We start from the raw sequence: 9736 nt of genomic DNA on the forward strand, positions 1-9736 counted from the left end.
ATCGTGGTGTTTGCTCGTTGCGGACGTCACATGACATCCGGTCAAGTTCGTTTGTTGATCCTTCCACTCAGTTTTTTATTAAAGAGGCCAACCGGCTCTCAGATCGAACACGCTGAGCTACCGTGCCGGCGACCGCTCGGCTACCAGGGACGAACTGTAGTCAAGGGACTTCTGGGATCTTTTAAAGTTTACAGCCACGCTAAAGCAGAGTGGTCCGTGACCACACTAAACTGATGTCTATACAAGTAACACCTAAAGTAATTTACTCCAAACATGAGAGCTAGCAACTCCTTCTCGGTAGTACTGTAATTTATTTGTGCTGAGTTCATTCGTCTGGAGGCATAACCAACTGATCTTTCCTGACCATTACATTCCTGACATAAAACAGCTCCGACAGCATAATCTGATGTGTCCGTGAAAAGAATAAAAGGTTTTTCAAAATCTGGATGTAGTAGTAAAGTTAGACTAGTCAATTTTTTTAATTATCCTCATTGCTGCTTCGCACTCATCTGTCCATTCAAATACTGCATCTTTCTTTAGTAATTTGGTTAATGGCTATGCTATTGTAGCATAATCCTGCACAAAACGCCTATAATAGCTGGCCAAGCCTAGGAAAGTTTGTAATTCTTTATCATTATTTGGGACTGGAAAATTATCCACTGCTTCAGTTAGCCCAGGAACTGGCTTAACTGCATCTGAACTAAAGATGTATTCCAGGTACTGAAACTCTGACTGTGCTAAAGGACATTTTTCTACTTCTAATCTCAAGTGTGCATATTGAAATCTAGACATTGCATTTCTTAATCTTTCATAATGATCTTCCATTGTTTTTGCAAAAATAATGATGTCGTCAAGATGCACAAGACACACAGTAGTCTTTAAGCCTCTCAATAACTAGTCGGCAAATCTTTGAAAAGTGGCAGGCGCATTCGTTAGACCAAAATGCGTGCGTCAGAATACAAACAATCCAGATGAGACCAAAAAAGCAGTTTTAGGCCTATCCTATGGTGCAATCGGAATCTGATGATATCCAGAACGCATGTCAAGGGTCGTAAAGTAATTGCAACTTCCTAACCTGTCTAAGGTCTCATATCGACACGTAGATTATAGGCTTTCTCCACATTGGTTGAGTTTTTTGGCACGATTACAATTGGGCTGGCCCAAGGGCTTACAAAAGATTGAATTATCCCTGCAACCAATTGCTGTTGAATCGTATCTTAAACAACGGATTGTAATTGATGGGGTAGAAGATACGGCTTCTGCGCAATTGGTCTAGCGTCTCCCGTGGGAATTTCAAGTTGTATGACGTCAGTTGCTTGCAAGTATTGCCTTTCCTTGAATAACCTGTCGGTCTGAGTGGCTGAGTGGTTAAAGGCGCTACAGTCTGGAACCGCACGACCACTACGGTCGCAGGTTCGAATCCTGCCTCGGGCATGGACGTGTGTGATGTCCTTAGGTTAGTTAGGTTTAAGTAGTTCTAAGTTCTAGGGGACTTATGACCACAGCAGTTGAGTCCCATAGTGCTAAAAAAAAAAAAAAAATAACCACGCATCGTCCTCTAAAACTGAATATAATAGATTTTGCTCAGATTTCGGCAAATGTGCCAACCTCTCTTTCAACTGATTTTTTAACGATAGTGCTAAAGCGGAAACCTTCCTCACAGGTAACTGCTCACGTCTTTACTCTTCACACTGTTTCTGGTACGACACTTCCATTTGCGTAACTTCTTCACCATTGGTTATTATTGTGCCACGTGGGATTTCTACATCCCGTTGACCAAAATTTCCAACACACACAAGGATTTGAAACTTGTTCTCTTTTGGCTCGGGTCTACTTAGACCTCCCTTAACATCGATTTGCAGCCTGTCGAGAAAGTCGTTCTGGGCGAGCGGGTCGGCCAGAAATTCTGATCTCGGCGGTCTCCGGTCTTTGACTTCAGTCCAGAGAGCTTTCCCCATTCCAGCGCTAACTGTTACAGGTGTGACTGTTTTCAACGCCAATTTACGTGGTTCTAGGCGTCCCTTCAGAGGTTCCTCGCGAATGAGACACACGCTCACTGTCAGGACAGCGGTGTGTGTGACTGAACCGAACTGTGTGCGTCCTGTATTCTGTCACAGTGTGTAGCGTGTCAGGACATCGTCCCCCAGGATGATATCAAAATCTCGTCTGCGCTTCCTCACTACCTCCATATCAAAGACATATTTTTTCCCTTCATTGTGTAGGTCTGTTGTACAAGTACCTGCAGGAATAATCATTTCATCTACAAGTCCACTTATATTGTAGTGTGGTGGTTTTAGCACACGCTAGTCATTAATAGAAACAAAAAGAGCACTAATCTGAGCTCCTGTATCTACAAGAATTTTGACAGTCTTGCCTCTGAGTCTTCCCTCTGAGTTTCCGCTCTAAAACTAAATTTGCCAACGCAGTGCGTTCTCCCCTTTTTATAGGGTTCATGTATTTCATTGGTGGTAAAGGGGGGATAGCAGAACCTGCCCCACGCTCATTTCCCCACGGAGTAGTACTCCTGTTTCACTGATTATCCTTTTTTTTCCTGCTGGCACGTTCTTCTTGGGGGAATTCGGTCCCTTATTTTGCGGACAACGATCCTGTTCGTGTCCGACGGTATGGCATTTCTTACAACAGGAAGCCTAGCAGCGCTCGCCCAAATAGTTGGGCTTCCCGCATCTCTGGTAATCCGTGTCATTAATGTTATGTCTGCCACAGACGACCCCTGCCAGGCAGTCTACACTCAAGACACCCCTGTGTACCATATAACATACACAAGCGCTTGCAGGCGCAACCAAGAGGAAAACCATTCTTCAAAACAAATAGAACTTGCTAGAGACTAATGTGAACCTTTTTCTGCAGAGGTCGCCTCACAGACACAGGGAAAGTTGGAGTACTCCGCCGGCCTCCGCCGGCTTTATAAGGCCAGCGCAGCAGCAGTACAGCTCATATCGTCCTATCTGTCTCACATCGGCGTTCAGCAAGCTCTTGGAATCCATCCTTTCCCGGCGCATCCATCTCCACCTCCACCACAACCACCTCCTCCCAAACACCCAATGTGGCTTTCGACCTTCCTTCTCTGCTGATGACCAACTCCTCCGCCTCACTCATCTCCTCTCCCTCCAGCTTAACTCCCGTCGCTCCGTCATTTTTGTCTCACTTGACCTCGAAAAGGCCTACGACCGTGTCTGGCATCCCGGTCTCCTGTTTAAACTCCAAACCTACGCCCTTCCTATCAACTACATCCGTCTGATGGCCTCCTTCCTCTCCCACCGCCCCTCCTCTGTTACCATCCATAATGCCAATTCCCACACCTTCTACCCCTCTGCAGGTGTGCCCCAGGGCTCTGTCCTCTCCCCTCTGCTCTACCTCCTGTACACGGCAGATATGCCCCAGCCCCCCCCCCCCTCCAGTACACCTCTTGGAATATGCTGATGACACCGCATTCCTCGCCCTCGCTCCTACCCTCCACGGTCCCAACGCCTTCTCCAGAATCACCTTGACCTTTTTGCTGCATGGTGTAACCAGTCGCTCCTGAAACTCAATCCTTCCAAGACCCAGGCAATCATCGTAGGCCGTACCACTCGCTCCTTCCGGCTCCTGGATTTCTCCCTTACTGTCTGCGCACGTCCTGTCCGCCTCACCCCCACCCTCACCTACCTTGGCCTCACCATTGACCGTCACCTCACCTGGATCCCACATCTCCGCTCCATCCAATCCAAAGCCCACAACCGCCTCCGACTCCTCAAACTCCTCTCTGGCCGGACGTGGGGGTTGCACCCCTCTACCATCCTCCACACCTACCAATCCTTAATCCGTCCCATCCTCTGTTACGCCAGTCCTGCCTGGATATCTGCCCCCCCCCCCCCACCAAGTTTTATAAGTCCCTCCAAATCCTTGAGCATCATGCACTCCGCCTCGCCTTCTGTATACGCCTCCCGTCCCCCAGGCGGATCCTCTATGATCTCCTTCCTTTCCCCCATCTGCTCCTATTCCTCAAACATATCCGCATCCTCTACACCTCCCGCCATCTTGAACCCCCTCACCCCCTGGTTGCTCCTCTCCTCTCCCATCCCCGCCCCCTGCCACGTCTTCACCGTTGTGTCCCCCCTACCCTCCATCTCTACACCCTACATCTCCTTTCCCAAGGTGGCTTCCATCAGCTCCCCCTCCCGGATGATGCCCTCTCTCCCTCCATTTATCCTTCCTATCAACTCTGATCCTCAACCCCCCCCTCCTTTCCTCCGTCCTTTCCCTGGGCTCACTCTTCCTCCCCCCTTCCATCCTGTGTTTTCTCCCCGCCTATCATCTCCTTTCTCCCCCTCCCCCCCGAGTCCTTTTGTACTCCCCTCCTCTGCCTTCACCAATCCCTGGCCCGTCTGCTCAGCGCCCCCCACCCCTCTTATGGATCCTCCTCTTCCATTGGCTCCTTTCCCCCCTCCCCCTTCACTTTTCCTCTCCTTCCCCCCCCTTTTTCCCGTCATCTGACCAGTTTCCCCCCCATCTGCTCTCGGGTGTGGTATGTCGTATCTGTGCCAACTTTTAGCGCAGTGTTTAAGTGAGTGTTCGGTGTTGTGCGTCCTTCCACAGTGTTGCGAACAGAAATCATGCTGTCGCTGAGTGTGCTTTTTAATATCTCTTGCGAACAGAACCCAGACTGTCGCCGTGTATTTTTAATTGTCTGTCTATTGTTTTTCTGCTTCCTGTGTGTTTTATTAGCTTCATCGACCCTGTGTTTTATGTTTTATGCTCCAGAATTTTCTGCCATTTTTACCTTTAAGTCACCGATTTTATCGCCAACTGTTATTATTTTTTATTATCTTCATCTTTTTAAAACAAATTCTGTAGGCTGGAGAGCGGCGTATTAAGCTGCTGCCAGCCCGCCCCCTTTAGGGGGAATCGAAACCCAATAAAGGAAAAAAAAGAACAGCAGTACAGCCAGTTCCTCACCGAGCTAAGACCAGCTCCGACGGAGCTCACCGACGTCTGAATGGTCGTTACCAGTTATCAGTTTTTGTGTGTTTATAATGGTTGTTCAAGAAGTGTAGTTCAGTTTTAATCAACGATATTATACTGAGTGTTCTACAATACTGAGTATTCTTCAATTAACGAACACATATCGCGCTTCGCTGGCGTGCGCGGTGGTGGATAAAAATCTTCCCGCTTCCTCGCGCAATAGAGCAGCTCTGACTACTTCATGTAAGGAGGTAGGGGAGGCTACCCTTACCTCACTTCCTATATGTGGATTTATTCCCCGTATGAGTATATCAACTGCTCTCGCTTAAGCATCTTCAATTAACATTTCATTACGTATATTATCCCTTCCCAGGATGTATGTGCGACAGGCTGCTGCCCGAATTCTGTCCGAAAATTCTTCAAAGTCCTTCCCGCTTACCTGACTAAGGGTGGACAACCGATCACGGTAATAGCTAACACCACGCCTTTCGGAGTAGCGACTTGCTAATCCCTTTGACAATAATTGAAAAGTGGGTGCTTCCCGTAACGCGTTTACTGATTCAACACTAGTTGGCACATCGCCCAAAAACTTCAGCTTGGTGACATTTAACAAAAAATTATCTGGCCATGCGCATATACGTCTCGTGTCCTTGAAGTTTTGCAAAAATGCTGTTACATTTTCGCCTGGCTCTCCAACAAAAGGCGGTACAAAAGTTACGGGTGGAAGCGTACTGACTACATCTGATACTAATTTTTTCTGTTTCAACTTTACGGCCTCTTGAATTGCCCACAGTAGCCGCATTTTTAGCAGCTGTGGCTTCATGTTCGCGAGTTATCGCGTAGATCCGCTCCTTTAGCTCTATTTTTTCAAGTGGCAGGGTATTTATCTGCTGCTGCAGTAAAGCAATGCGATCAGCCTCGCTCAGGGCCGCAGTTGCAGCATCGGGAGTGGATTTGGCCCTCTCCGCTGGTTGGCGAGGACGTAAATCAGGCATTATATTAATACCTTCAGCTGCAGGCGGGCGTTGATATGTATCACCGGGGACAGGTGAAAATGTGTACCCCGACCGGGACTCGAACCCGGGATCTCCTGCTTACATGGCAGACGCTCTATCCATCTGAGCCATCGAGCGCACAAAGGATAGCATGGCTGCAGGGACTATCTCACCCACGCCTCCCGCGAGACCCACATTCTCACCTTGTATGTCCACACACTACATTCGTAGTGTCCCACCCCAACACACTCAGTACTCGTGGAAGACATTCTTACCACGTCCCGTAAGAGTTCAGGAAATATGTGTGCATCGCACAGAAGGAGGAGGTCATGGCCGGCATTCCCAGAACTGTATACTTATATGGATATGGTGTCTGTTCTTTGGGACATGTCAAAAGAACGGACACCATATCCATATAAGTACAGGGCTATTACAAATGATTGAAGCGATTTCATAAATTGACTGTAGCTCCATTCATTGACATATGGTCGCGACACACTACAGATACGTAGAAAAACTCATAAAGTTTTGTTCGGCTGAAGCCGCACTTCAGGTTTCTGCCGCCAGAGCGCTCGAGAGCGCAGTGAGACGAAATGGTGACAGGAGCCGTGAAAGCGTATGTCGTGCTGGAAATGCACTCACATCAGTCAGTCATAACAGTGCAACGACACTTCAGGACGAAGTTCAACAAAGATCCACCAACAGATAACTCCATTCGGCGGTGGTATGCGCAGATTAAAGCTTCTGGATGCCTCTGTAAGGGGAAATCAACGGGTCGGCCTGCAGTGAGCGAAGAAACGGTTGAACGCGTGCGGGCAAGTTTCACGCGTAGCCCGCGGAAAATTGGCTCATGCCACAATTGGAGACCGACAGCGCCGACTTCATCTTTCAACAGGATGGTGCTCCACCGCACTTCCATCATGATGTTCGGCAATTCTTAAACAGGAGATTGGAAAACCGATGGATCGGTCGTGGTGGAGATCATGATCAGGAATTCATGTCATGACCTCCACGCTCTCCCGACTTAACCCCATGCGATTTCTTTCTGTGGGGTTATGTGAAAGATTCAGTGTTTAAACCTCCTCTACCAAGAAACGTGCCAGAACTGCGAGCTCGCATCAACGATGCTTTCGAACTCATTGATGGGGACATGCTCCGCTAAGTGTGGGAGGAACTTGATTATCGGCTTGATGTCTGCCGGATCACTAAAGGGGCACATATCGAACATTTGTGAATGCCTAAAAAAACTTTTTGAGTTTTTGTATGTGTGCGCAAAGCATTGTGAAAATATCTCAAATAATAAAGTTATTGTAGAGCTGTGAAATCGCTTCAATCATTTGTAATAACCCTGTATATAAATCAGGCACGGTTACGAAACAGGGACTGAGACCGAACAGATTTACACAAAAACGCCTCGTTCTATTCTAAGCGATGGAAAGATCCTTCTGCGGAAGTTAACGAGCAGAACGCATTACAGCGACACTTACATCACACGACGGTGGAAGCGGCGGCGGAGGTGGGGGTGCAAGGAGGTGGCAGCGCCATCTGCGTCGGGGGTGGCGAAGGCGGCGGCAGCGAGAGACGGCTGCCACAAAGCGGCAGCGCGCGGTGCGACGCGGCCCGTGGCGACTCTTCTACTGCCGGCGGCGTGGGACGCGACATAGCGGCGCGTGGACATATAGTGCGCTCTAAAAGGTCTAACATGTTGTCGTGTGCGCCTGAAGGCGCGTCTAGCGCCAACAGCTAAGCGGCCCGCGGCGGCAGACCGTTAGGCGATGCTATGGTTGTCAACACATAGGATCGGTAAGAAACTATTGATTCGGATAGAACGATGGTAAAGATCCCACTGCTGGACACCATTTTGTACATGTCAGGATAGTAACAGGGGCATCAGGGGTGTTTTTCCTACAATAATAAAGGCCAGGATTCAGGGAAAAAATTGGTTTTATTCCGAGGAACTACAACTAAGGCATACAATGTTATGAAAAATGGCTACGGCCACGATGTGAACCGCACATGGTACGGAAAGAGCATTTCGCCCTCAATAGGAAGGTGGACACGTCCAGACGGTAAGGAAGCTGGCAGGCAAGAGAGTGACCTGCCGTAGCGGCCGCTACCTCGCCCACACTCTTGCGTACCTCACGTGACGGCAGCCGCTCCTCCCATTGGCGGGTTTGTGGCAGAAAGTAGGCGTCTCTCACTCAGCATTAGCTTGGTGGCGTCCCTATGCAGCGTAATAGCGTGGGAGCCAGCGACAAGTACTGCGGAGTCGTTTATGTAAGCGCTCACGTCACTACCTTTCCGGCCGGAGTGGCCGTTCGGTTCTGGGCGCTACAGCGACCGCTACGGTCGCAGGTTCGAATCTTGCCTCGGGCATAGATGTGTGTGATGTCCTTAGGATAGTTAGGTTTAATTAGTTCTACGTTCTAGGCGACTGATGACCTCAGGAGTTAAGTCGCATAGTGCTTAGAGCCATTTGAGCCACTACCTGAGACTAAGCTAAAATGATGGATGTACGATACAATAATTTTTTTACCATTTATGACCGTTACCATGCACAGATCTGCAAATACTTCGACAGCATATCTCCTAAGGCAGCGACGTCCAAGGACTCAACACGCATGCTACTCTCGTGTATGCGTGCCATTCTCTCTCGCCTGAATGAGCACACATCCCTCTGCCACGCCATGCTGTCTGAGTGGGAAGAGGGGGAAGTGGCGAAACCGTAGAAGTTCTGCATGCATCATGCGGCTTTGTTCAATATTTCATCTTTCTCATCATCATAAAGCACATAAAAGAAAATTTTTAATATTATTTAATCATCTTTGGTGTACTGAAGACATAGTAAAATTTATATCTGCCACAAACCGTCAGTATATGGATGGAAAGCGGGAGCTTCACAGATTGCCGTCACTCAGGTAGCCACGTTATACTGGCTAATTTTTTGTTTCATAATCGAAAAAAGCATTTGGTGCAAATGTGTTGATCTAAACATTGACACAGCATTTGCAATGTCATTATGGAGACGTGGAAATTATTCCGCAGGAAAATCACTTAGAACTCCTGGATAGCTTTAAAGCAACGCAGTTTGTCTTTTAAGCCGGAATTACACTGAAAATCAACCGCTTCCATCTGCAGATAAACAGGGACGCTGAAATGGCAAACGATGTCGAAACTAGCTCAAAAACAGTTGTAAGACTTACAGCGTCTTCAAAAGTTCACAAAGCTATCCCGGTAATTTTTTCAACGCCACAATGGTTTGTTCAATATTCGCGTTTTCTTCAACGCCAGTGAATTTACGGAAGTGGGCGGTGCTCCTTCCACAATGCGAGTTTCTTTCTAAATGCGTCCACTTTCACCATGAAAGCAGAAGTAAGTTGCTTCTCACCTTGGAGTGTCTCCCTGAGGGCTGTCAGCAGTCAAATGTATTATTTTGTTGTTGCTTTCCTTTACCCTTCATTAATTAAAAATGACAGGGCCTGAGTCGATAAATTCTTCAGGCATGTTTTTGCTTAACCAACGTACTTTTCAGTAAAATAAAACGCCTCCAGTCTCTGCGTTAAATTCCATGAAAAACAATGAACTGACTATGTAATAATATGGTGATTTCAGAAAATTTACTAACACACCACCAGCTTCTTCACGTTTTTCATGCCTGCATATTTAACACAATGTGTATCTTAATGTACAGAACACTGTAGTCTATACAAACCGTTTGTCAATCGTTATAATTTTTACCTCTTTCAGAGTCGCCTACATCGTTAAATTGTTTCTGCATG

The 9736-nt window shown here is 47.6% G+C and overlaps 1 non-coding gene across 1 annotated transcript; it reads right to left on the reverse strand.

Annotated features, from left to right (window-relative positions):
* Positions 1–6021: 6021 nt before the first annotated feature.
* Trnat-ugu (transfer RNA threonine (anticodon UGU)) lies at positions 6022–6096 on the reverse strand. The gene has a single exon. It is a non-coding gene; the product is annotated as a tRNA-Thr (tRNA).
* Between the last annotated feature and the right edge of the window lie 3640 nt (positions 6097–9736).

The sequence above is a fragment of the Schistocerca cancellata genome, chromosome 4, assembly GCF_023864275.1.
Source record: "Schistocerca cancellata isolate TAMUIC-IGC-003103 chromosome 4, iqSchCanc2.1, whole genome shotgun sequence".
In the NCBI taxonomy this organism is placed as follows: domain Eukaryota; kingdom Metazoa; phylum Arthropoda; class Insecta; order Orthoptera; family Acrididae; genus Schistocerca; species Schistocerca cancellata.